A 5,946-nucleotide genomic window follows, 5' to 3' on the forward strand; every position below is an offset into this window, starting at 1 on the left:
AGGCTCAGTTAGGGTGCTTGACGGTTACAAGGTAGCCAGGAAAGACCTAAAGAGAGAGCTCAGAAGAGCTAGGAGGAGACATGAGAAGGTGTTGGCGGATAGGATCAGGGTAAACCCTAAGGCTTTCTATAGGTATTTAAGGAATAAAAGAATGACGAGAGTAAGATTAGGGCCAATCAAGGATAGTCATGGGAAGTTGTGTGTGGAGTCAGAGGAGATAGAGGAAGCACAAAATGAATATTTTTTGACAGTATTCACTCTAGAAAACGACAATGTTGTCGAGGAGAATACTGAGATACAGGCTAATAGACTAGGTGTGATTGAGGTTCACAAGGAAGAGGTATTAGAAATCCTGCAGAGTGTGAAAACAGATCAGTCCCCTGGGTCCGATTTATCCTAGGATCCGCTGGGAAGCCAGGGAGGAGATTGCTGAGCCCTTGGCATTGATCTTTAAATCGTCATTGTCTACAGGAATAATGCCAGAAGACTGGAGGATAGCAAATGTGGTTCCCCTGTTCAAGAAGGGGAGTAGAGACAACCCAGGTAATTATAGGCCAGTTGTTGTTAAAGTGCTGGAAAAGATTAAAATAGATAGGATTTATAATTATCTAGAAAAGAATAATTTGATTAGGGAAGTCAGCACGGTTTTGTGAAGGGTAGGTCATGCCTCACAAACCTTATTGAGTTCTTTGAGAAGGTGATTAAACAGTAGATGAGAGTAAATTGATTGATGTGGTGTATATGGATTTCAGCAAGGCGTTCGATAAGGTTCCCCACAGTAGGCTATTGTACAAAATGCGGAGGAATAGGATTGTGGGAGATATAGCAGTTTGGATCAGTAATTGGCTTGCTGAAAGAGGACAGAGGGTGGTGGTTGATGGGAAATGTTCATCCTGGAGTCCAGTTACTCGTGGTGTACTGCAAGGGTCGGTGTTGGGTCCACTGCTCTTCGTCATTTTTATAAATGACCTGGATGAGGGTGTAGAAGGGTGGGTTAGTAAATTTGCAGATGACATTAAGGTCGGTGGAGTTGTGAATAGTGACAAAGGATGTTGTAGGTTACAGAGAGACATAGATAAGCTGCAGAGCTGGGCTGAGAGGTGGCAAATGGAGTTTAATGCGGACATGTGTGAGGTGATTCACTTTAGTCAGAGTAACCAGAATGCAAAGTACTGGGCTAATGGTAAGATTCTTGGTAGTGTAGATGAGCAGAGAGATCTCAGTGTCCAGGTACACAGATCCTTGAAAGTTGCCCAGGTTGACAGAGTTGTTAAGAAGGAATACAGTGTTTTAGCTTTTATTAATAGAGGGATCGAGTTCTGGAACCATGAGGTTATGCTACAGCTGTACAAAACTCTGGTGCGGCCGCACTTGGGAGTATTGTGTACAGTTCTGGTCACCGCATTATAAGAAGGATGTGGAAGCTTTGGAAAGGGTGGAGAGGAGATTTGCTAGGATGTTGCCTGGTATGGAGGGAAGGTCTTATGAGGAAAGGCTGAGGGACTTGAGGCTGTTTTCATTAGAGAGAAGAAGGTTGAGAGGTGACTTAATAGAGCCATATAAGATAATCAGAGGGTTAGATAGGGTGGACATGAAGAGCCTTTTTCCAAGTATGGTGACAGTAAGCACGAGGGGGCATAGCTTTAAATTGAGGAGTGATAGATATAGGACAGATGTCAGAGGTAGTTTCTTTACTCAGAGTAGTAAGGGTCTGGAATGCTTTGCCTGCAACGGTAGTAGATTCGCCAACTTTAAGTACATTTAAGTCATCATTGGACAAGCATATGGACATACATGGAATAGCGTAGGTTAGATGGGCTTCAGATTGGTATGAGAGGTCGGTGCAACATCGAGGGCTGAAGGGCCTGTACTGCACTGTAATGTTCTATGTTCTATTTGCATATTAATCAATCAAAACCTGCAACTCCATCCTAACTGATTAAAAATTTAACAGCCATCTTAGATTTGTTCAATTCATTTGCATCAGTTATATGACACTTTGAACTTTTACTTATAATTCTGTGTCTGAGGTCTCCCTCTCTCAGTAGCACCTGAAGAAGGAGCAAGGCTCCAAAAGCTTGTGTTTTCAAATAAACCCGTTGAACTCTAACCTGGTGTGTGATTTTTGACCTTGTCCAACCCAGTCCAACCCTGGCACCTTCATATCAATCAAAATCCATTTACACATTCTCTTAACTATTGGGAAGGCAATTGACTCCAGAAAGAAACACCAGGAACACAATAGATTACGTAGATTTGTGAGGACATAGTGAGTACATCATCTGTATAACTGCTAGCCCTGATCTGACCTGACCTTATTCAACAATAAGCTTCTGCACAAATAAGTTGCCCACAGGCTTCCAGCCCGACCAAGCAGCTTCAGAACCAAGATCCACAGAAGCCAAACGGAGAAGCTGAATTGTGAAGCTAAACCAAGGACTTCATCACAAGAAAGAACATTCAAGAGGAGAAAGCCAACCAAGTGTACCCAAACAAGACCTTCCAGACACAGGCCTGTCCAGAAACAAGAAAACAGACAGCAAGAGCCTCAGCAACTGGATGCACATTAAAACTGTTTTCCTCAGTGGTGAGCGTAAACTTCTGAGCCCCCAAAGTTTCTGATTTTGGGGTCGAACCTAACTAGCCGGGTGGGGAAGGTGGGGGTCGTACCTGTGCAGGGATCCCAGGGGCAGGAATCCTGATTAAAGTTCCTGTGATTAAAACTGTTGTTTTAGGTCTAATAATGTATAATCTGTATTTTATTTAATAGAGTTATTGCATTATTTTCAGTTCTTTCATTACTGTATTCTGTGTAATTGATAGTGTAAAATTCCCTGTTTATTGCATTTGTCTGTAATCCTTATATTATATTTAGCATTTTGAATTGTAAATAAAAGTAGAGATTCTTTTGTCTATTGCCTTCTTCATTTCACATTCCCCAAATAAATCCGTTCTCAAGGACAAGGAATCTGGGTGTGATTTGAACCACCCAAAATCAGCAAATTAATGATTGCAAACCAGAACCCTACAGGCCAAAACACTGAATGCTATCAAGAAGGAGTTCTCGTTGTTAGGGCTGAAGAGACCATGGAGGCAAAGCGGGAACAGGATACTGAGTTGGATGATCAACCTGTCAACCAAGGGCTGAATGACATATTCCTGCTCCTATTTTCTATATTTCTATTTAGCCCTTTGTGCCTGCTCTGTCATTTAATAGAATCATAGTTGATCATCCAATTCAATCTCCTGATTCCATTTTGTCTCCATGGTCCCTTTGGCTCTATCAACTACATCTAACTCCTTCTTGATAACATTCAATGTTTTACTCATACCCTTTCTCTGACAGAGAATTCCACAGGCTCACCAGTCGCTGGGTCAAGAAATTTCTCATCGTCTCAGTGCTAAGCCACCTATCCCATACCCTTAGACTGTGACCCTGTGCATGGCCTACTCCTGTTCCTTTTTCTATGTTTCTGAGTTTTCTCCCTTCAACCTTCTCTTCTTCAAGAAGAACAATCCTTTCTTCTCCAAACTATCCATGTAGCTTAAGTTCCTCATTTCACTCACCATTCTCTTGAATCTATCTCTTAATGATTATTAAAATTAATTAATTTTATGCTGTGAATACATTCATTGTCCGATATATTTGATTTAAGCTTACTTTTTCCTTGTACAGTTTTTCTGTTTCTTCCTGGTTCTATTTTTAGACATACTAGAAAATGGTGAGGTATCTTCTGTAAAACAAATGGGATGTTTTAGCTGCTACAATGCCATAATGAGGTAAATATGGAAGCTAAAGTCTGCAAGAATAGTTGGGGAATATAAATAGTATTTTCAGCAATAATATGTTAACTCTTTTATTCTAGGATTTCCCAATTCAATGAGTAACTTTCTTCTAAACGCTTGTCCACTTTGCTCTTAAAGTGGCCAATATAAAATATGTATGAGCAGCTTGAGCAGTCCAACTTGCCCTAATCTTGTGAAAACCTGTGCGTTCCACTCAGCACCTCTACAGCCAAGAGTGTACACAAATGAGCAAACTGGCTTCCTTCTAGATTGTAGCTTCTTATGTTGGAAACAGGTCTTCTGAGCTACCATCTCTTGAATCTATGGAAGGCAGTGTGCAATGAAAAGCAAGACATTATTACAAGTTACGCAGAGTATAGCAGGCTTTAAGGACTATCGAGAGGCAATAACATTACTGCAGTGGTTGACACTGCATCATTAATCATGCATTTGCTGAAGTCATGAGATTAGAGACAAAAAATGCAGATACTGAATTCCAAGGTAGACTGGCAGGAGGCTGGAAGAACACAGCAAACCAAGCGGCATCAAGAGGTGGAGAAGTCAACATTTCGGGTGTAACCCTTCTTCAGGAATGGGGGTGGGTGTAAAGAGAGCTGCTGATAAATGGGGTGGGTGTGGGGGGACGGGTAGTGATGTGGTGCAGATAAAGAGTAACCCTTCAAGTCTTCTCATTGATCCTTGCTACTAGCTACCAATTGGATTCATTCCTCCCATTGACCAACCAGGTTGCACCCTCTATCTGTTTTCACCTATTCTCACTTCACCAACCTGCCGCCCTCCTTTATCTGCAGCTTCTTTTATACGCAGCCCCAGTCCTGAAGAAGGGTTACACCCAAAATGTTGACTTCTCCACTTCCTGATGCTGCCTGGCTTGCTGTGTTCTTCCAGTCTCCTGCTTGCCAGCTTGAAATCATGAGATTGCAAAAAATCATGCTAATCTTCTATTATCCATATAGTTGTAGGGTGTCTTCCCCCCAGCGGAGCAGTGTGATAAGTGGAGTGGATAATCCACAAATACACTATGACATTCTCACTGAGAATTGTGGTGTAATCACAGGTTTATAAGCATATAACTATAACTGACATTTATATATCACATCTAACATAGAAAACATGCCAAATCTTTAAAATTTATGAAGAAACTAGACACCGAGCTATAAAGATGGCTTTTGTGAACTGGTTTAATGAGGTGAGGAAGATGGAAAGGCAGAAGGATTAAAGAAGGGAATTCCACAGTGTGGAATCTAAACAGCTGAACTCACAGCCACCAACAGCAGAACGAAGGAAAGGCCAGTTTCAGAGGATTGGAAATACAGGGTGGAGGCCTCTTTGTTGACAATCAGCTCTCTGCCAACATTTGAAAAGATTTAAATGGGTTTAAAAGTCCCAAGGTGATCCGCTGCACCTGGGAACTTTCCACATTGATGAAAAGTGAGGTTAAGCTATGAAAGGTGATATGCTTGAAGTGGCCTTGCATCACTGGTTGGGGTTTGATTGCAGTGATTTCGTATCTGAATTATACAGCAGGGATGGCGCTGATGCAAAGCACAAGCAACAATGTACCACAGCTAGTCCATTCAATGTTAAACCAAATGTGACCATTTCCACAATAATTAATCAACATTAACAGTAAACTCTCACATTTTGATGACAGGTGAACTACAGCGACATAAAGAACTAAACAAAAACTAAACAGTATTTTTCACAGTTCAATTTAATGCTTATCTACTTGCATGTTTACTTTTAAGGTACATCAATATTTTGTTTGAAAGATCTGATTATCTCCAACTGAACCATAGCAGAAAAATAATGTCAACCCTTCAACTGTAACTGTTCCCCTTGTGTATGTGAATATCCGACCACCTGCTGTCTCTTGCATTGAGTCACCAGTAACATTTTAACAGGACTTCCAAGGCTGGGAGACCTTGTATTATCCCCAGCGACATATCAAAGACAAGAGGGTGAAAGGCCAAGATGCCAGTTTAATTATGTCAAGACGATAATATTGCAACCCCACCCCACCCCCACCCCCAAGGGTATTCAATTCTTTTCTTCAATTCTTATCTGACACGTTGTCAGTGATTTACGGCTGTTCGGCTTGCATGAATAGCCTAGCATGTGTTTGACGTCCTGGTGGAA

The sequence above is a fragment of the Hemiscyllium ocellatum genome, chromosome 14 (genome assembly GCF_020745735.1).
Source record: "Hemiscyllium ocellatum isolate sHemOce1 chromosome 14, sHemOce1.pat.X.cur, whole genome shotgun sequence".
NCBI lineage: Eukaryota > Metazoa > Chordata > Chondrichthyes > Orectolobiformes > Hemiscylliidae > Hemiscyllium > Hemiscyllium ocellatum.